Source organism: Notamacropus eugenii, chromosome 1 (assembly GCF_028372415.1).
Source record: "Notamacropus eugenii isolate mMacEug1 chromosome 1, mMacEug1.pri_v2, whole genome shotgun sequence".
Classification (NCBI taxonomy): domain Eukaryota; kingdom Metazoa; phylum Chordata; class Mammalia; order Diprotodontia; family Macropodidae; genus Notamacropus; species Notamacropus eugenii.
In genome coordinates this window covers 234,584,222-234,606,532 of record NC_092872.1, presented here as the reverse complement: position 1 = coordinate 234,606,532, position 22,311 = coordinate 234,584,222, and the positions used below count along the sequence as shown (strand labels likewise).

At 40.2% G+C, this 22,311-nt stretch overlaps 1 protein-coding gene and 1 long non-coding RNA gene across 2 annotated transcripts in view; one reads left to right on the top strand and one right to left on the bottom strand.

Annotated features, from left to right (window-relative positions):
* Window positions 1–22,311, top strand: part of LRMDA (leucine rich melanocyte differentiation associated) — a 1,314,096-nt gene that overhangs the window by 305,287 nt on the left and 986,498 nt on the right. The window lies entirely within an intron of this gene.
* Window positions 13,486–15,353, bottom strand: LOC140517133 (uncharacterized). Its single transcript, XR_011971486.1, has 2 exons — window positions 15,242–15,353; window positions 13,486–15,144 (listed from the first exon to the last, which is right to left on the bottom strand). It is a non-coding gene; the product is annotated as an uncharacterized lncRNA (long non-coding RNA).

Here is a 22,311-nt window from a genome sequence, read left to right as displayed (position 1 = left end):
AACAATTCCTGGAATACATTGAGCATTTATAAGGCTTTGTTGACTGAATCTTATTTCCTATGTGAACTTAAAGTGACAACTTCTCTAGGACTCAGTTTCATCAACCGTAAAATCAGAGAATCAAGGACATTATTTTTCTGATGTCCTTTTCAGCTCTAAATTCTTTGACTCCAGTAACACTTTGCAAATTAGACTTTTGGCTCCTCAAGTCCCCTGTCTCTTCAAATCCGCCTTCTGCATAACTTTGAAAATCTTAAAGTATAGGTCTCATTTCATTCCTCCCTTGCTAAAGAAAGCTCAGTGGCTCCCTACTGTCTCTGGGGTAAAATACAGATTCTTCAATTTGATATTTAAAATCTTTCACAGTTTAGTTCTTGCCTACCTTTCTAGGCTTACAGATTTTCTATTCCAACTAAAATTGTCTACTTGTTCTTTCTTGAACTTGGCATCAAATCTCAAACTTCCATGTTTTTGTATCCTATGTCTGGAATCCATTCCTTCCTCACCTCTACTTCTTAGAATTCTAGCCTCCTTCAACGCCCAACTTGGGTGCCATCTTCTAAGGGAAGCCTTAGCTAATTCTCTCATTTGTTGGATCTTATGTTTATATGCCCTCCCTTGAGGGCAAAGTCTATTTTACAGCTTGTTTTCATGCTTCCAGTGTCTGACACATTACAGGCACTTAATACATGAGTACTAGATTGGATCAGTCCTGGGGTCTATTCCTCCTTCCTTAGTAGCAAACTTCACAATGTTCACCCCATTGGAATTTAGCCTGCTGCACCATTCCAATGGTACAGAAAGCCTATCCTTTGATGACAGATCCTCTGAAGAGAAAATATATGCAGTGCCATCTCCAGAGACTCTAGCTTCCACATGGAGACAAAAAGATAAACCATATGGGAGTCTTCTTCTTTCCTTTTGCTTCTTCCTTTGGCTTCACAGTGAGTGTTGGAATTCAGGAAAGAGTGGCTGAGTCAGTTGTTCCCATGGGGATCAAGTTAGAAAGCATTTATTAAGTGTTTGCTGTATGTTAACCCCTGTGTAGACAGAGTTCAAAAATGGGAAATCAGTTAGCTCCATTGATGGTTTGATTCCTTTGGTCAAGAATCTTTGGTTGTTTTGGTGCGCTCTCTGAGCAATTTGGCTTTTATGGGATGATTTCATTAAGGTAGAAGTTCCAAGTGCAATATGTGGCACATAGTAGGTAACTACAAAATGTTCTTAATTGATTTTCTTCAACTCAACAAGCATTCAGTAAGTGTTGTGCTAGTTCTAGTGCTGAACACTAGAAATACAAAGACAAAAGGGAACAGGAGCATGTAGATAAACAAAATATAATTCAGTGAAGAAGGCAGCACTAACAGAGGGATAAAGAAAGGATTTATCTAGGAGGAGGTAGAGAGAGGGAGGTTTGGGAAATAGCAAGAAGACCAGTTTGTCTAAACCAGAGAACGTATGAAGGATATTAATATGAAATAGGTAAAATAAAGGTAAAATGGAGCCTTATAGTGGTCTTTGGATGAAAAACTGACACATCTGTACTTTATCGTAGAGGCAATGAGCAGCCATTGAAGGTTCTTGAGTACTATAGGGACATGGTTAAACCTATGTCTTAAGATTATTTTGGTAGCTATGTGAAGGGTGGATTGGAGAGAGGAGGGATTAGAAGGAGATAGTTCAGTCAGAAATCTGTTGTAGTAGTCTAGGTGAAAGTTCAGATGTGGTTAATCAAGAATGGTGACCTTGATGCTGCCATGTTGGGTGGAGAGAAGGGGATAGATGTAAGAGATGTCATAGAAATAAATTAACAAGGTTTGGATATAGGGGGCAAAGATAGAAGGAAGAATGGAGGATGCCTCTGAGTTTATGAATCTACTTACCTGCCTGGTATATGATTAATAATGATATAATGCCTTATAGTTCCATTAGTACATGATAATTTACAAATTAATTTGTATAGTTGAGGAGACAGAGGTTCAGAGAAATTAAATGATTTCCTCAAGATCTCCTGGCTATTAAATATCAGGACTTGAACCCATATCTTGTGAGCTTTAAGTCCAACGCTTTTTCCAGGACTCAACTCTGACTCTCTGGAGTGACTACTTTGTTGGAAATGGTGTGACTTCCCATGCACATAGATAGATTTTCAGATTTAAAGACAGCAGTGTGTCCTAATACCGAGCAGAAATGATGTTTGGGTTCTCTCCTCCATAAGCTCATGTAATCAAAATTTGACTTTAGGAGGCAGTCAGGATCCCCAGAGGAGCAGAGATGTGAAGCTTCCTTGGTGCACAGATGAATAGACTGGTATAAAGAGAAACATCCTAGCCACAAAGGGAGAAAACTTCTCTCTTCTCCCCACATTCAGGTACTCCTCCTTCCTGTGAAAATGGAACTACATGTCGTTATTTCGTGACATGTCCTCTTCCCACTTATTTGTAGAATAAATGCCTACCAAACAGAAGCAATTGTTTTTTTTCCACCTTTTCACTTTTAAAATTGGATCTTTTCTCCTTCTGCTAGTTAAGTGAGTCACTTAAATTTAATTTTATAGTCTTTGTGAGTTCAGATAATACAGACACTGATTTTGCCAGACATAAAACTAGCGTAGTCATGCCCTGCTTCTGGGATTGTTACTCTGCACATAACGATACCAATAAATATAAAGAAAGTCTCGGGCATTTTTGCCAGAGGCTTATAAAGAAGTGTAGCTTACTGCCGTCAGAAGGCTTTTGAGAGTCCATGCCTGCTTTTCCTTTGGGATTTGAAAATGTAGGTGTGCAAACATATACCAAAAGATAGTTTTGTTCACCACTGGCTTTTCAAATATAAGAGATAGTGGAAGAGTATGGGGTAGCTCAGAGGTTACTGTAGTTCAGTTATTCCTCAACCCACTCCACTACTTCCAAAAGAAGACAGACTTCAGTTGACTTAAGAAACAGACCTACTGGTCAACCTCCTGGTTGACTCTTGTAGGTTGGTCCTGTTCCCTGGCCACAGGACCAGTGAAAAGATATTGATAAAGATGGTAGACTAGGATGTCTGATAAGCCAACTGGAAGAAGTGATGTGGTGAAATGGAAACTATTCTAGATTAGGCATGAGACTACCTGAGTTTCAGTCCTGGATCTGGCTCCTCACTGTGTATCCTTGGGCAAAACACTTATTCTGTCTAGGCCTTGGTCTGTTTCCTTATCTGTAAAATATGGATGTTGGATTAGATAGACTCTGAGGTCATATATTTAGAATTTGGAGAGAGAAGAGTTTTCATTATGCTGGAGTGACATTGGAACTGCAGAGGAGCTGATCAGAAGAGGAGAATTTCTACACTTTTGTTTACTCTGTTATTAGTGGAATCCCCCCTTGCCCTCACAATTCTATAGTGCTTTACTCTTTTTGCATCAGTTCTCTTTCTTTTTACATGATAGACATTTCTAAAAATATCTCTTCTTCTTTCCCTGTCCAGAAGGCCATCCTTTATACTAAGTATTTAAAAATTAGGGGAAAAAACCAGTTCAAAACAAGTAATACATCAACCTTGTTTGACTGTATATACACCATTTCATACCTGTAATCCCCCACTTCTTCAGAGAAAGCAGAAAGAAGCCTTTTGTCAAATCTTTTTCATAGCCAAGGATGGTCATTGTAAATACCTAGCATTTAATTTTGTTGTTGTTTCCATTTACCTTGTCACTGTGTGCCAGGCCTAGAGGCCTGAGGGCTACCCGAGTCTTACCTTACCTATATCGCAGGTCTTCGGCTGGCCAAACCGGATAAACGTATGAGAGAAGAGACTTTCCGGAGTCGAACAAGGGTTAGGCTTTATTCAGGGTCCTGGTTACATGTGCAGGGGGAACTCTTCCTTAGGAGAGAGAGAGAAATCTCCCAAGGAGGCAAAGATCTTACAGTAAGAGAATGAAAGCAGAAGTGGAAGTGGGGAGAGAGGGGAGAGGGAAGAGCGAAGAGAGGAAAAGGGGCCTTCTGTCCTGTAAGGGCCCCTCAGCGCTAAGAGCGCCTTCGGGCTTTCCTGACCCTACTTAAGCTCTCCTGCCGCATAGTTTGCACCTGAATACCGTGCCTGTTAGATAACAATAGGTGTGCCCAGATCCAGGCCAGTCTCGAGGGTGGGGATGCTCTCTCCCATCACGTTCTCACGGGAAGAGGCGGAAATACACGAGATCTCACTCCTCAATTCCCTGCTGTTTCCTGGGGGGCCTCATGAGAACTCTAAGGTTTAGAAGCTCTCACCTTTACCCGCCTGAGACTGTCCACATGGAACTGAGCTTACACCCCCAACATCTGTGCATATTGTTTTCCTAGATTTTCACTTTGCATCATTTCTTATGTCTTCCATTGCTTCTCTGAATTCTTCATATTTATTATTTCTGTTGTTGTTTAGTCATATCTGATTCTCTTTGACCCTTTGGACCATACTGTTCATGGGGTTTTCTTGGCAAAGGTAATGGAGTAGTTTGCCATTTCCTTCGTCAGTGGATTAAGGCAAACAGAGATTAAGTGACTTGCCCAGGTTCACCTAACTATTAAGTGTCTGAGGTCAGATTCGAACTCAAGTCTTCCTGACTCCAGATTTACCATTCTAACTATTGAGCTGTTCCTTTAATATCTGCCACCTTTAATAATAAAATAATTTTATTTCTAACAGTCAATAATATCCCATTACATTTATGTGCCACAATTTATTTAGCTATTCCCCAGTCATGGGCATCTATTTTGTTTTGATTCTTTGTTGCCACAAAAATATATAGTCCTTTTATCTTTAGGCCCCCAACTAACCCTACAAGCATGGTATAGTGGATAAAGGGATAGACTTGAAATCAGGAAGACTTGGTTCTAGCCCATTATCTGACCTTTATTGGGTGACCATAGGCAAGTGACTTCACTGAACTCTCTGATCCTCAGTTGCCTCATCAATAAAATGAGGTTCATGATCCCTCTAGTCTTTACCTAAAAGGGTTGTTATGAGGGTCACATAAAATATGTGGAGTGGTTGTCAAACTTAAAAAGGCATTTTTGACCAGATGCTGCTGTGCTTGGAGGAGAGGAATATGAAATAAGACTGTAGATATAAAGAGGTGCTGGATGATGGAGGGCCTGAAATGTTAGTGTGGCACTTGTTCTGAGGTGATAATCCCAGCTGCCCCTGATGAGTTGTTCTCAGACAAAGGCTGACTGCATCTCCCTTCTAGGTTATAGGAGTAGTGTCATGGGATTGGGTGGGGGGTGGTGGTGTTTTTTCTTGGGCTGTAGGTCTGTGAGCCCCCACCAGTGTGTTTACCTTCCAAGATTGTTAGCTGAGAATCAATTTGGACAGCAAGCCTTAATACATTTTTAGAGAGGCATATTTGTTGAGATGGTATGGGAAGAAAAGTTGTTATAAAATATCCTCTACAAGACTCCTGTCATATGACCAATTTTCTTCAGGCTAGCCAAAAACAATTCTTGTGCAATGTCAGTCCAGTTCCAAGGACTTTTCCAATTCAGTCTAATGCCTGTGAATGACTGGGTGGTTGAAACTACAGCCTATAATTGAGATTGGTTGTTTTCACCTGGCTGACGTAGCAGAGCATCTTATCTCTTGCTTTACATGGGCTGAAATGACTAGAATAATTTATTTAATCAACACCCCAGCCTTTTATTAGGCAAATCCTTTGCTACCTATACAGTGTATCTATTATATCTTTTCATTGATACTGATGTTTCAAGTACTTTAAATGTACTTAAGCTTTCAAGTTCCTGGAAAGCACACTTTGGATGTTTCAGAAGTAGACTAGTGTTTGTCACCTATGGACCCCATTTGCATGATATACTTACATTAAATGTCACGCTCAACTACTCCTTCCCAATGCTGTCCAGTTTCTCCATAGTATAATCCAGGTTTCTGAGTTGGAAGTAGGGGCAAGGCAAATGAAATGACAGTGGATATTGTAGATTGCCAGAATAATTTTATAATCATTGCATCTTTAGATCTATAATTTAACCTTTTATTATGTCATGGATCCCTTGGGCAATATGGTGAAGGCTGTGGACCCGTAATAATAATAATATTTAGCACTTATATTCTTTAAGGTTTGAAAAAGTCTTTAAAATATTACTTCATTTGATCCTCACAACAGCCCTTTGTGGAAGATGCTGTTATTACCCCTGTTTTACAAAGGAGGAAACTGAGGATGAGAGAGGTGAAAACTACTAAGCCTTGAAGTAAGATTTGAATTCGGGTCTTCCTAACTTAAAGTCCAATACTCTCTCCCTTGTGCCACCCAAATACCAAAGAAAATAATTTATGTTGAAATAGCTATCAAAATGTTAAGCAGCAAGTTCAAGGACCCAAGCTTAGGAACCCTTGACTTAGACCATTAAGTTAAGGAATTCTCAAGCTTATCTGTGCTATTGTCTCTCTGAATCATGCCTCCTAGACTATTTCCTTCTTTAGGTTTGTCTTTACAAAATTCTATTGATGCCTTTTGTTTTTACGTGAAAGTAACTTCTCATTATGTTCCATCCACATGGAGTCTTCCCTAGTAGCAAAGAAAAACAGCTAAGCAAAGCCAACCAACAAAACCACTCTGATGACAGGGTATACAACATTGTGTTCCTGGAGTCCTCCACCTCTCTACTGAGGGGAATGCGTTTCATCATTTCTTTTCCTGGACCAAGATGAGTCATTCCTGAAGGGGTATTTCTGCCTTTATGGTTTCTGAACTCTTATGGAGGAAGTCTTGTGTTGTTTATGCACAATTAACAATCCCAGGAGCTCTGTCCTCTCCTCTCCCTCTCCCTCTCCCTCTCCCTCTTCCTCCTCCTCCTCCTCTCCTCTCCTCTCCTCTCCTCTCCTCTCCTCTCCTCTCCTCTCCTCTCCTCTCCTCTCCTCTCCTCTCCTCTCCTCTCCTCTTCCTCTTCCTCTTCCTCTTCCTCTCCTCCCCGGTAGCCAGTCAGGAGGCTCTTTGGATTTTTGCAGATCACTCCTATTGTTTGCTGAGTGCCGCTGAGGGAGCCCTTTCCATGATATAATGCTTTGGCTGGTGTAATACTGATTTAGAAAAACAGCCCCGCTTGGAGAGAAACATTAATTAGATGCAAAGAGGGAGTTATTTCATGCTCCAAGGTGGGGGAGGGGGAATGGGTGGGAGAGGAGAAAGTATAGCAAATAAATTATCTCCTATTTGTGCAGTGGTTTCTGCTTGTCAGCTGTCTGTTGCCAGAGCCCCACAATGGAGTTAAATACTTGTGACACCTTGCCCAATCCAGGTAGAGGAAAAAGGCTGTTATGGAGGCAGCTTTGTGACAACCTGTGCTACTTTACATTAGCTTAACCAATCACTGTTTCCTCTGTGCTTGGAGAAATTTGTTAAATTAATTCTGTTGCAATTAGCAGATTTATGGGAAAGTACCCAGTTATCCTTTAATTGGAGAGCATAAAACTACAAACTGAAGCTGCGGCTTCTATTTGTGTAATAGGCAATCTATCTACGCCAAGATTTGATCGATGGAGTCGTATGATGCCCTTGCCTTGTTTTATATCGGCTGTCAGCTCTTAACTGGGACTGAAGTATCTGGGTAACAAAAATTGATATAATGACTTAATGCGCCTTATTCTCTTTGAGCTACATCAGTTTAGAGCACTTCTGAGAGAAAAATGTCTGGAAAATATCAGGCAGTCATTTATCAACCTGTTTTCATTTGCATACTGCCTAGTGCTGGCAAGGATTTGAATAAAAAAAAAGGCAGGATGGTACAATTTATTTCAGGTCCCATATTTCCTGGATGAAAGGAGACTTCTAATAAAAGGAAAATACAGAAAGATGCTTTTTTCAGGCTGAGTTTCTTCTTTCTTACCTCAAAACCCTACAGAAAATGTGGTGGGGTTCTCTCTCTCTCTCTCTCTCCCTCTCTCCCTCTCTCCCTGTCTCCCTCCCTCCCTCCCTCCCTCCCTCCCTCCCTCTCTCTCTCTCTCTTTTTCTCTCTGTCTTTCTCTTTCTCTCTCTCTCCCTCTCTGGGTATGTTTTGGGGATGTTGGCAATATTCTGGTGAGAGTGAAAAGGTAATTATAAATTATAAAAATGATGCAAAAATATTCGTTAGTTCTTCCATGCAGGAGACAATATTGAATACTGGTACAAATTAGCCAGAACAAATACTCCTCACTATATATGTATATTTTTCTCTCTCTTTCTCTCTGTCTTTCTCTCTCTCTCTCTTCATATATACATATATGTATATATATATCTAGCTATAAATACATATGTAGCTTTTATAAATCTACATCTGTATCTCTGAATTTGTAGATTATATATTCACACTCATTGAACATAGGATGTCTGAATCTTCTGCATAAGTGGATTTTTGCAATGCCAAAAGGATTTCAGAAAGTGAAGATTCAGCCCCTCTAAAAGATAGTGCTTTTTAGCTTGGGAAAGTTTGAACTGAGGTGAAATGGAAACAGATCAGAATGTTTGTATAGTGGGCAAAATGCATTTGGTGTATGGAGTCATTTTTCCTACCTGCTGTATGATGCTAACCACAAGAGGTAATAATAACTGAAAGGCAGTTGTATGGGAGTAAGTCCTTTTTTGCATGAAATTTTTATGCATCAGTCAGGCTGCATACAGTGTGCCTAATGTATAAAATAAATTGGTGCATAAATCAGATTAAGAGCAGCATGTTGCCAAGTCCTACATTTGCACACAGGAATTCAATATGGGTATGAGAGAATTCCCATTTTTAATCTCTAATAGGACGAGGGGAATCTCTCAGGTGGAGGTTGCATCCAGGGCTATTTTATTCACTTACAATCACCCTCCCTCACAACCTCAGCACCTACCAACCCCCCCCCCCGCCCCCATCATCAATAATAACACTAGTGGCAGTAGTAATGCTGTTGTTTTGCAAAATGCTGGTTAGGATCTAGATAGGGGTGACATATGTATTTAAGATAATATTGCCCCCTTGTCTATAGCTCCTGATTAAGTCCAGGAATTGGTATAGTAATCAATAATGATTTATGTTGGGTGTAAGCAACTGCCCATTGCTTCACATTGATCAGCATGTAGATGCCCTAGCATAATAAGAAATTATTACTGATGACAGTCACTGTCTATCCACTAATTCAATTGCACATCCTTCCATCAGTGTCATCCAGGCCACCACAGTGTCCACGGCACATGGCATACATTTGTTCTACTTTTTACATCTTGCAACCAAGACAGGCAAGCTCCATGCCAATACAGGGGAGGACCAATCCCAGGATCCTGGGAAGGGTCTTTTGGGGCCATATAGTCCATCCCTCTGCTTACAGGCAGGACCATGACTAACCTATTTCAGTCAAGAGTTTTGGAAGAAGAGAACTCCATTCTTACTTTAAAAGCAAATTATACATTATAAATATTGACCAATTAGTTGTACTGAGAAAATTGTAAATCAGTTTTTTTTAAACGGCATGGATATAAATAATAATTTGTATCCTTTTCTTTTCCATAGGATGCTAAACTATTCTCTTAGCTAGTTTATCTCCTAAATCATTTTCATGTTTGATTTTTTCTTTTTTTTGGGGGAGGAGAGGTCTAGACTTATAATTTCTTGGTTAAGGAGTTCCCTGTATGGAAAATGCCTCCATTAATGCAGATTTTTCTGTAATTCATAATTTTAAAGGGGCATTGAGAGGTTAATTTTCTCATGATTAGGAAACTAGCATGTACAGAGGCTTTTTGAACCCAAGGAATATATCCATTTTACCACTATCTATCTGAATATGCTTATGCTGAAAAAATTCGTTTAGAAAACCATTGTCCTGCTACTTGACAATGTAGCGCTTAGTATAGAGTATGGCATCTACTAGGTACTTAATAAAAGCTTATTGCCTGACAATTCCTTTTCTTCTTTAACAAGGCTTCATGAACTCTTTCTTAGTACTCTTTCTCAGTTGTAGACTCTTTCTCCCCTACAATCTCTTCCATCTTGTTCTCAAAGTCTTTCACTTTGGCATACTCAGAGAGCTCCTTACTTGGGCAGGTATTATCTCTTATAGCCTAGAACATTCTGTGAATCTTAGCAGTACTATGTAAAACATTCTATAACTTCTCTCCGTAAATTGTCTTTAATGGCCCACATAATCATGACATCCTTTTTTTTTTTTTTTTGGTACAGGATCTAACTGAAGTCCCCATGGCTGTAATTTTGCCTACTTTACCTCTGCTCTGTACTTACCAGATGTGATAGTGAGTTGACATTTGTATACTGTTTTATGCTTTGCAAAGTAGCATAGCCATTATACTATTTGGACCCTGTAATGACAGTTATTATTATCCCCATCTCATAGATGAGGAAACAGAGGTTCATATACTTTAAATGACTTATTGTTATCCTGCTTAGTAAATGTCAGAAGTCGGATTTGATCTCAGATTTCCCTGACCTAATTCCTTGCACCCTTTGCAAAGTAGATTGTTAAAGGAAATAATCCTTCCCAGGATATGTTTAGTGAAGAGTGCTCTGATTGCCCAAGGTCAGCTTTGAGTCCACAGAATTTGTTCTCTATGGAAATGGAAGAGAATCTTGAAAAGTGCAAGGAGCTATTGAGATGCAAGGCATCGGGTTTTGTGTGTGTGTGTGTGTGTGTGTGTGTGTGTGTGTGTTTTGAGTGATAAAATAGAATTGTTGATTATTATTGGTTATCCTTTTTAGAATTCTTTTATTGCAGGAATGTTGTGGTTAACCCTTCCTTTCTGGATGAAGAGAATATTCTGGTAGGTTCAGTTTAAATCTAGAAGGTGAACAAGGCAGGGGATAATTTGTAGATTCCACTTAATGTAGTACATGTTAATTAAGTGCCTGCCATGAGCCAAATACTATGCTAGGTTTTGGGGATACAGAGATTTTAAAAAAAGCAACAACCCTACAGTCCTTACCCTCAGGGAACTTATAGTCTATTGACTGACTCAGTGTATTATTTATTTTTTAAAAGGAACTTGGGGATCAACAATCGCTGTTCCCAAGGTATGATGGAATTGAGATCTACAGACATTAAATGAGCTGCCCAAAAGCATGCAGCTAGTTAGTGGCAAAACCAGAATGAGAACCTCAGGTCTTCTGGTGCCCCCATCCACAGTTCATTTTTCATTATACCACATAGCCTTCCTTGAGTTTTTTCTTTAAGGGTCATACTTTTCTGTGCTTGACACTTAAAGATCTGTATGACCTGAGTCCTAACTGTGCTTCTCCACTGATAAGGACTGCCTCAAGACTTTTGCTTTCTAAGCTTCCACTGCCATCTCTGCTTTGCCCCTGAAATCTAGGTTGGGAAGTCAAGTTAAAGATTTATCTGATTTTTATTTAAAGTATTGTGATGCACATACAGTTCTTTTCTTCAAAGAGCTCCAGGGACAAGGGTTGCCAAGAGGGCATGTGGTGTAATGGGACATTGTACGTAGTCATCATGTATAATAGGGTTTGGGGGAGTGGTTGTCTGCTAAGAATGAACTCCCTTCAACAGAGAATTTCACACAGATGGAATATTGGTTGGGTCTGGAAACTCTTTTGATCATCCACTTTTGTTCTGAATCAGATTCAGAACAGCATTTCCTATACGGTTTCTTGTTCTATGATACCAGGTCATTTGCTAAGCTGTGAATAGTTGGCACATGAGAAAATTTCGGTGCTATGGTATTTTCCTCTCCCAAACATGAAATATAAAATTATGTGTCCATCAAAAATACTTTGTGTGACAATTTTCTGTAAGAAGACAGGTTTTGTTTCCTCTGCATTACCCTCAAATCCTCCCCACTGCACCCCTTTTTTTTCTTGAAATTGGGCTATTCCATATTCTTCGACTGGCTGACTACCATACATGGATCCCATTGATATATTTCAAATGTTATCATATTCTGTGGCCAAATTAATTTGGAAAATGGAAATTTAGAAAATATAAAAAGTCTAGTTTTGGTTTGAATGGCTTCATTAATCATTATTTCCCTCTTAAAACCATTTTGGTTTGGTTCTTGGTTTTAAGGTTCTTTGGTTTGGAAATCTACAAATTAAAGTAGTGATTTGCTATTTGTGTCTGTGCTTCACTGGATTATTTTATCATCTCTGTTCTTCATGGGTGGTTGCTGACAAAGGAGTTGGGTCAATAAAGGTAGCCTGTGCTATCCATATCCATATGAGCAGATTCCACATTGACCAGCCTCCTTAGAGATGTTTCCTGAGATCTGTTAAATTTTGCAAATTTTGAGATGCTGAGTATGTTAGATGTCTTGTCACCTACATAACTAGTCTATACTAGGTGAGGACCTTCTGACTAGGATCCCTCTCCCCCATCTCTTCTAGGACAAATCATGGGGCAGGGTGAAGCGAGAAGGGACTTCCTGTGGGGTCTGGGTGTCTGGCTCAGACATCAAAGAGATAGAGGGTCATAGATCCAGAGACAATAGAGGCCATCAAATTCAACTCCTTCATTTCACAGAAGAGGAAACTGAGGGAAGGCCCAAGGGATTTAAGTGACTTGTCCAAGGACACAAAGGTGGAGTTTGAACCCAGTCTTCTGACTCCAAAACCAATTCTCTTTCTACTGTATTGAACTGCCCCCAGTGGCTTGTCCCTTTAGGTCCATTATGGTCCAATGTGGCATGTGTCAGGTAATATAGAGACGATTAGTGGTACAATTTGGCTGGAGCATAAGGTAGGTTGTGAGATGGATATCTTGGATTTGGCCTGTGGCATAACCTTCTAGTAGTAAAGGGATACTATCATACCACCCCAGAAGGCTCCTTTTCTAGGGCCAAATTAGTTCTAAGGACCTAAGCAATGATTCTACCATGAGATAGGGAGGGGGAATGGTTCACATGTAGATGTTTTCATTCTTCTGATTGCTACCAGTACCCTTGCTATGGTACCAGAGGGCATGGGGAGAGTCATAGCTGAGACTAGATTCCAGTCCTGTTTATTTCTGGGATAGGGGAACATCAGAAAATAATACCCAGGTTTGATAAAAAGACAAGAATTAGGGATCTAAAGAGGTGGAAGGGGAGAGACAGAGACACAGAGACAGAGAGAGAGAGAGAGAAATAGAGTGAGAGAGCGAGAAAGAGGAGAGCGAGAGCGAGAGTGAGAGAGAGAGAGAGAGTGAGAGAGAGAGAGAGAGAGAGAGAGAGAGAGAGAGAGAGAGAGAGAGAGAGAGAGAGAATTTTGGATAGGGGTTGCAAGTGGAGGTAAAGATCCCAGTTGCCTATTGGAGAAGGGCAGGTTGAGTTGGTGATGTATTTGGATTTGGGAGGTTTGAGAAAGGAGCAGGAGAAATGTCACTGATAGACTGACAGAAGATTCATGTACAACCAACTCCAGGTTTTCCATGGGGAGTGATGGAAGAGGAGCTGAGGAAATATAGCCCCATAATAACCAGTTTAGATATGACAGTGATTCAATAACAAAGGTGAATTTAAACATATAAATATCTTATTTCACAAACACAGACAAAAATGGTGCCAATTTTTATTCCCCAGAAATGATGAGAGTACCACGTATTCTGACATAGGAATGAGAGCATGTAATAATGAAAAAGTCTATGGAAAATGAAAATTGGCCTTAGGGGCTGCCCCCCCTATAATCAATGTTTAGTTGTCTGTTATCACAAGAGCGACAGAGAATCTGGACTATTAGTGTTAGCACCCAATTTTCATTTAAATTCGAATTAAGTTTTGGCTAGGGGCGTCAACCATTTCTTTTGCCAAACTCTTCACTGGATTGCCAACAAGGTATAAATTGTCTCCTTTTCGTGGTCATCCCCTGCTGTTGCCCACAGAGATGATAATACACAGGGAATGCACCCAGGGAGTTGGTAGCTACAGGGAGATGACTGAGGGCCATAGGTTCTGGATGAGTTAAAGATTAGATAAATCAGTCCATGAATAATGACAAAAATTCTGAAGAATACCAAGCCAAGATTCTTAACAGCACGAGGTTCAAGACCACAGGCTATGAGGTTCCTGGAGCCTCTTACAAGGGAAAGGCTAGAGTCCATGATGTTCCTGTGTGTGAAATCTCACAGTAACTCTGGGTCATATGTGTCATGTAACACATAACACATGGTCGATTACATAGGACACACAACACTGGATTATACGTATCATGGAACACACAACACATGTGTCATATAACGCAGGACACACCTTGCTGGGTTGTGTGTAGCATGTAACATGTATTGTATGTCACATGTTATATGTATTGCCTTAGCTATCCCACCCTCCCCTATTCCAAAGGCTCATGTACAGAATGAGGGTAAGTGAGGGACCCTTTTGGAAGAGAAGGCTGAAAAGGAAGGAGGTTCTGCCTTGAGTTTTTAAGAGAGAAAAATGGGGTAAATACAGATCCCACAGTGATGGATATTTCTAAGAGACAAAGGAGTCAGAGCATTTTATTGCTGTCTCTTTGACTTGTAAAAGAACAAACAGAAACATCAGAAAGTCAGGTAATCTGAAATCCCTCCTCATTCAGTTTGTGGTCTCACCTATTTGAAAGGGGGAGAGGGGAAAAGGCAATGATTTGTAGGCCAGGAGGAATCATTTTTGGCCTGGGGAGAGAGAGCAGTGACTCTTGGGCATAGTAAATAAACGAACAGGGACTTAGGAAACAGGTATCAGGGCCCAAGATATCAGCCCTTACAATCTGAAATGTAAATATCTCTTGAAATTCCCATTTGAGAGCAGATTTCACCTACAAGCAGACTATTATATCTTCCTGAAAAATATACACACGCTAGTGAAGGAATAAACACATCATTATACTTTCATGACAGATAAGCTTGGCTCTGGTTGGATGTAAACTCATTTTTCTTGGGTTGACCTTTAAATAGTACTGTGCTATTGTATGGGATTTAAATCAATAATTTTGTCAAAACAAAATATACTGTGGGCTTTTTTTTCCCCTTTATCATTGAAACAGTTCTGTAAACTCTCAAGGAGGAACATCATCCCCTCGATGGGTGGAAGCAGAATGGGGATGGAGTTGTGGGTAGTAGATCCTGCTGCATTTGGCTGTAAAAGCGAGGACCGCCAGTCATGGGTGTGGGCCCACCAAGGGCTCGGTTCCCCTCTCCAGGCTGACTGCAATTAGTGGCTGCATCCAGTTCCCGGTGTTCCTGTTGTAAAGCAACAAAGTGTCCCAGGTGTGAGGAGGTTAAAACGAGGAGTGCCCAGTAGTTATAAAGCAGCAATAATGAGTTCCCTTCTACTTACCATGGATTTGTGTGATATACAACATGCAATTAAGCATGGCTTGGTGATTCAGTGATTAATGTATATACGACTCCTAAAGGAGCCGAGCAGGCCTCCCGTCACATCCTTCATGATGTTTACAGCTGGGTACCTATTAACAGGAAGATGGAAAGGGCCATTTACAATTCAGTAACCTTTATGACAGTGAACTCTTTAATCAGCATTTTATTTCCTTTGTAACACTTTAGTCATCTACAAATGTCAGAATAAAATAGGGCCATGAAATATTTAGGATCGGCATGTGGAAATTGACTTCCCTTGATTTAGGTTGCTGTGTCTTTTCATTTTGTTGTTTTGGGAGCCTTTACTTTTATTGAAAGACAATTTATAACTAAATGCTCCCCACAGTGACTGGCATTCAGGGAGGAGGGAATTCAGAGAGCCCACTTCTGATTTCTAGAAAATGTTGATGCATGCTGTATTGGGTAATAAGTAATTCAGATAAAAACATTAGCCAAGGGGTTGCATTTCTGAGCAGTGTTTAGGTGTATGGCGCGGGAGTTTATGACAAAATACCTCAACATATTTTAGAAAGGTAATTAACTATGAAGCACATCCATAATAATTTAAGTCAGTTAGAGTACGTCCCTGAAATAGGCATTATTTTCTTAGTGGGATTCTGGGGTTTTTCCAGTTCAGCAGTAACCTCCTGGTGTATTGTTGGAAATGTATACAATGGGTATTAATGGAATTACTGTGTTTATAGAGAGGGCATTTAGACGCTAGCTACCATCATTATTTCAACTGTTGGTGTTATTATTCCTTCTTCATCTGTTTTGTCAGGTTAGCTCAGTTAAAGCCAGATAACCATGGGTGTGATAAAGAAAGGCACTCCATGTTTGCTTTCAACAAATATGTATTTGGAAAATGCTAAACCTTAACAATTCTGGCACTGTGATGTTTCTATCCCAAAGGCCCCTTACTTAGAATAGTTGGTCGCCATATAGGAATTTTTTAGTGTGTATGTGACTGACTCTTTGGCATTCAGGTGATATTGATGAACCCTTTTTCAGAATAGTATCTTTGAAAAGATAAAAATATGTAGGATGACAAAGGAAATCAATTATACTGAAATATAGTTGAAAATATGGTTGTGTGTGTGAGAGTGTGTGGTGTGTGTGTGTGTGTGTGTGTGTGTGTGTTTCTGTGTCCCAGAATGGTGTTAGAGGTAGAAGCTGGTAGATCATTTGAGCTTCGGAGTTCTGAGCTTCAGTAAACTAAGCCAGTTATATGTCCCCATTAATGTTGGTACCAATATGGTAAGCCCTGGGGAAGAGGGGTCCACCAGGAAGCCTAAGAGGAAGCAAACCAGCCCAGGTCAGAAACAGAGGAATTAAAAGCTTCTGAACTGATCAGTGGTGGGATTGAGCCTATGAGTGGCCAATGTGCTTTCAACCTGGGCAAGACAGGGAAATCATTCTCAGAAACAATTGTATGTACATACATATATATCAATATGTGCCTATATGTTTATTTACACATTTTTACACACATATATATAGTGTACATTTGTAGTGTATACTTATCTATCATCTGTCTACCTATCCATTCTATCTATCTATTTATCTATCTGTCAGTCTGTCTATCTCTTTAAAAAATTCCTAGAATTCAAGTGAAAAACCCCTGCCTTATTGAACACCTGTCTTAGTTCAGAACGCTTTTTATTTTTATCAATAAACATGCTTAAAGACTCAGTAGTGACTCAGTAGGTTGCATATTAGACTTTGAGTTAGGAAGACCTAGATTCTTGAGATAGATTCGGATCCAGCCTCAGTGCTTACAGTCTGAGTGACCTCCACAGTCATTTAGCCTCTCCAAGATCTGGACAAGTGTCTAAGACAACTACTAAGACATAGATGGGTGATATCAGTGGATTTGCATCTTTGATTTTTTGTCTGAAAAGATCTTTAGTCTCATGTTGTTTAGTGTCATTCTCAGATTGTTCTGAAGTAACAAGGGGACCCCATGTTTTCTGCTACCAGGAATCCAATCATTTATTAATTACGTATTAAACATCTACTTTGTGTAGGTGCCATGTTAGGTCTAGGAATGTGATAGCTATGTTAGTAGCTGCTCTTGAAGAAATCATCCCATACATCTTCCTGACAGAAGTATGATACTTGAGGATACAAGAAATAAGGACATTATATTCTGTTTCTTGCTGGTTTTATTATTTATTTATTTATTATGGGAAAGGACTCTGGAACCATCTAATGGAATAATAAAAAAATTCAAATGAGTATCACTGTCTCATCTAAATTGGAAAGGGCCATAGAATTTTTGACTTTGAGGGACCTTAGAGATCATGAGAGAATGCTTTTCATTATTGGGTTTTTTTTGAATGGGTAAACAGAGTATGAGTGATAGTCAAAGAAAAGGTTAAAAAAAAGAGAGATTCATGTTCCAGGAAGAGTGGAAAGTATATCTGATAGTTACCCTGAAGCTTTTCCCCCCACCCCATCTCTTAGCTGATAAGGCAAGCTGGAAATTGAGCAGGGTTTAGGGTTAGTCCCTAAAGCATCAAATGGGCAGATGGAAGCAATAGTGGTCCCCAGGAAGGTGTTCTAGGCAGAATTCCAAGCCAACAGATACCTAAGACTGCAATTTTCTGATTATAAGAGAGAGGTATCTAGGGATACCATTGGGACTGTGTAGTACCAAATATGAGAGCAGAGGCTGTCCATTCTAGGCTTGAGATAGATTTGACCTCAGTGAAACTATCTAAAGTCATGACGGGGAAGATAAAGTCAAAGGAACAATGTATTTGTCCATCCCCAAAGATAGTAAATAAAATACTCATTAAACTGTAATTTTCCCTGCTTATCTGGTTATATTAAATCTGATGGCATGAAGAACATCAATGAAACTAACACCTGCGGGCTATGGGTTTTACAGAGAGAGCCAGGTGGCATAGTAGATAGAATGCTAGACCTGAAGTCAGGAAGACCCAAGTTCAAATCCGATCTCAAGACACTTGATAGCTGTGTGACCTTGGCCAAGTCACTTATTTGCTGTTTGCCTCAGTTTTCTTATCTGTAAGGTAAAGATAATAACAGCACTTCCCTCCCAGGTTGTTGTGAGGATCAAGTGATATGTTTAAACTCTTTGCAAACCTTAAAACACTATTTAAATGTTATCATTATCATCATCATCATCATCATCATCATCATCATCATCACCACCATCATCACCATTATCACCATTATCACCATTATTCCACCCTCCCTTCCCCTGTCATCTGTTGTCTTTTCAAAGCCTTGCTGAACATCTAGTTCTCAGGCTTCAGAGAGTAGACTGAGCTGCATGGCTGCGTTTGTTAAATCTGATGCCATAAGTGGTCTTTTGGGTGTGAGTATGTCCCTGTAGAGAATTCTAGCTATTCCAACAACTCATGAAAATCAAAAGTGGTACATTTAATACTGTGTGCTTGAAATTCTGCCAAATGAAGTAGAAGGAACCAAAAAATAAGGAAGCAAATTGACTATTACAAAGAGGGATCAAATCTTAGTGTAAAGAGAAGGAAGTTGGTGAAATAATGGAGGGTGAAAGAGAAGTACTGAAGAAGGAAAGGGGGTAAATTTACCTAAATACCAAGACAATTAAAAAGGCTCTTGTTTTTAAATCCACAGTCCAAAAGATCATTTTGGTCATTGTCACATCTGGTATAGCCCATGGATCCTTTCTCAGAATTATATTTTAAAATGCACAAAATAAAAGATACAGGATTACAAAGGAAACAAATTATACTGAAACACATTTATCAAAATATTTTTAAAGACAAATTCATGGACCTAAGGCTAAGAACCCTTGTGTATAATACATTGCAGATAAGGTAAGCTTGAATTTATTTCTTCTTTTTATTTTTAAAATGTCATTGAAAAGTCCAACATGTTCCCTTTTCAAAAGGGGACTCTCAGAGTGAATGGGGAAGAGAACTGATTTTAGGTTGATGTGGATATATAGATTGCGCCTTTTGAGTTTGGCTTGATTCCTCACTCCACCTCACCCCCAAGAGTCAGGTTGATAAAGTAGACGGGAATGCTGAACTTCAAACAGGAGGACCTGCATTCAGATCCCACTGCTGCCTGCTTATTATCTCTCTTATTTAAGCTGATGTATCTTAACTCCCTTGGACTTATCTGCTAGTGTGTATACATACATATATACACACACTATATAGTGTATGTATTTGTATATATAATGTATATATGCATACATCTACTATGTTTATACACACATATATATCTAGTATGTATTCACACATATTTGCTAGTATATACACATACACATGTACACACATAAATATGTATACTTACATATGTATGTATATACATACATGCATATGTATATATATTTGAAAATAGTTTCCCGCACTGAGGAATGAACTATTGCCTACCTGTCTGCGATGATAAAACAACAACAACTGGAAAATTGTGGGCAGGGAAAGAAATGGCTTTCTCTAGACAGTCACGCTGGGAGCTGATGTGAATTTAACACTTATAGAGGGACAAATTAAATTTAACAAATATTTATTAAATATCTGCTCTTGTATGCTGGTCGTTGCCCAAGGCACAAGCAAAATGCTTCCCACAAGCAGCTTAAGTTCTACTGGGGAATATGGATGCCCAGCTAAGTATAATACTAGGGTGGGAGTAAAGAGAGACAGAGAAGAGATCACAGAAAGTTCTGAGGAAAATTTGAGTGGAGAGAGAACACTTTGAGCTGGGCAGATCAGAGAAGGCTACAGAAAGGAGAGCCTTGAAGGAATATAAAGATTCTGGAGGTGGCATGGGTGATGGTGAGAGGTGGCATATTAAAATGAGGGAGCAGCTTGGGTAGTACAAGTTGACCAGGAAAGCAAGTGAAATTAAGTAAGAACAGAGAGGGGCTGGAGTCAGATTGTGGAGGCCCTTGAATATTAGGATAGAGAATTATCAAAGGCTAGAAATAAGAGTTGAGGAAGATGTCAGTTGTCCTCTAAGGTCTTTAAAGGAAGCATCTACCTAATGAGTAAAGAGTGGTAGAGAAGGGAAGGTCTTCAGAATTAAGAGAAATGTTAATTACATTGTGAACTCCTTAAGAGCAGGGACTGCCTGTGCCTTTCTTTGCATTTTGAGCCCTTGGGACAACACATAGTTGGCACATAGTAGGCATTTAATGAATTCTTATTGACCAACATGATTAAGTCTCATAGTGAGTACATGGCCAAGGAAGGTTTTGACCTGGACCTCCCTGATAGGCCTGTCAATTGCCTATAACTTACTACTGAATCACTTCCTAGAATCTGAAGGGAGGAAGGGGCTAGGACATACAGTCCTATATAAACTGAGAGAAAGACCTCAAAACCATGATAAAATGGAAAGAGTTTTGGAGTCCTGAGGGCCTGGGGCATATCATTCCATCTCCCTGGATCTTGGTGTCCTCATCTATAAATGGAAGGTGTTGGAAGCTGTCCCCTGAGATAGAACCCTTGCAGCTTTATTTAGACCTCTGATCCTGAGTGGGTGGGAGGGAAAGAGAAGAAAAGAGCTAGGGTCAAAGGACTGGTGGTAGGCCTTATTTTTTTGATCACTGAGTCAAATAGTAAAGGTGATGGTATGAATAGGGCATACCCAGTGCTTAGCAGAGTGGGAGCACATAATAGGCACTTAACAAATGGTTATTGATTGATTGATTTTAGGAGAAGTAGGTCTTAGAATTTGAAATCTGAGCCTGGAAAAAGCTAGATGCCTCCAATTTCTATAGTTTACCCTTCCTACTAATGAATGGACAGCAGCGGAAGCCATACCTACCTTCAGACAGACCCCGTTGTCTCTGTCATTCCCCATCTCCCTCAGGGCCCTTGAACGCTTCCATTATCCAAATCATATGTACTCAGAAGGCAGGGCAAAGACAGGAGCCCCCTTTAATCCCGCACCTCGTCACGGCCCTCTGGGCAGCAGGGTTAGGTTAGGGAGTCAGTGTGTGTGTGTGTGTGGCGGGGTTTTGGGAATGCTGATGCTGGACTTCCTCACCTCCCCTGCCTCCCCCGCCTCCCCCATGCCTCTTGAGCTTATCATGAGGCCCTGTTAGCCGGCCCTGCTCCTCCCACTTTGCCACCTCTCAGGCAGGATTATTTAAATGTTTATCCTTTCTTACTTCCTGACCTTACTTGTTTAGTCCGTGTTCCCCTGCCCGGCTCGTTTTGTGTTTCATGAGCTTAGCAAACCGTGGCCTCCAATTCCCCAGTTCTAGTGTTTTCACTTAAGATGAGGAGTGATGAGCCAAAGGTTTCAGGCTCAATCCTTGAGCAAAGGGCCGCTCTGACAGGGATTATTATTTATTTGTCATCTTGGATGTAATAAGCTGTAGGTACAGCATCGAGAGCCCTTGATTTATTGCGCTGTCTGCTGACACTAGCGGGACGTCGGCCGCCGCGCCGCCGAGGATGAATACCACACTGTCAGCTTTGTCGATCTGTCTCTGCCGCCGCGCTCCCTCTCATAACACATTCCCATTTCATGCCAGAATACATAAACAATCTTTCATTATTTTGATGCTTTTTTCATATTTGTTCTTTACAGAACATAAAGTTTGAATTTATGGGTTTCCTTTACATTATTTCAACACACTCCACCATTTTCCGGGTTTGTGGTTTAACTCTCAGAAATTGGCTGCCAGGTGATTTAGTTATTTTGGCTTTCGAGTTTTATAGTTATTTAATATCACAATGCCAGATACGGGAGAAAATGTAGTGCATAGGATGTGTGGGATTTGCCGTTTAGACTCTTGTCATCAAGCTGGCCGTGATCCTTGGACAAGATGCAGGGATTAGAAGGGGCATCGTAGAATGGGCTCTAACTCCTTTTTTCTCTACTTAATAAAATATTATTTGGATAGGGGAATAAATAGTTAAAGGGGCCCGAGGGATGTGGGGAAGGACTGAGGGTACCAGGTCTGTTTGAAGGGAGGCAGTGCTTCCCACAGCTGTAACCAACCAGGGATGTTGGCTAAATTGGTGGCCCAAGCACCACCCTCCATTTTCTTTTGCT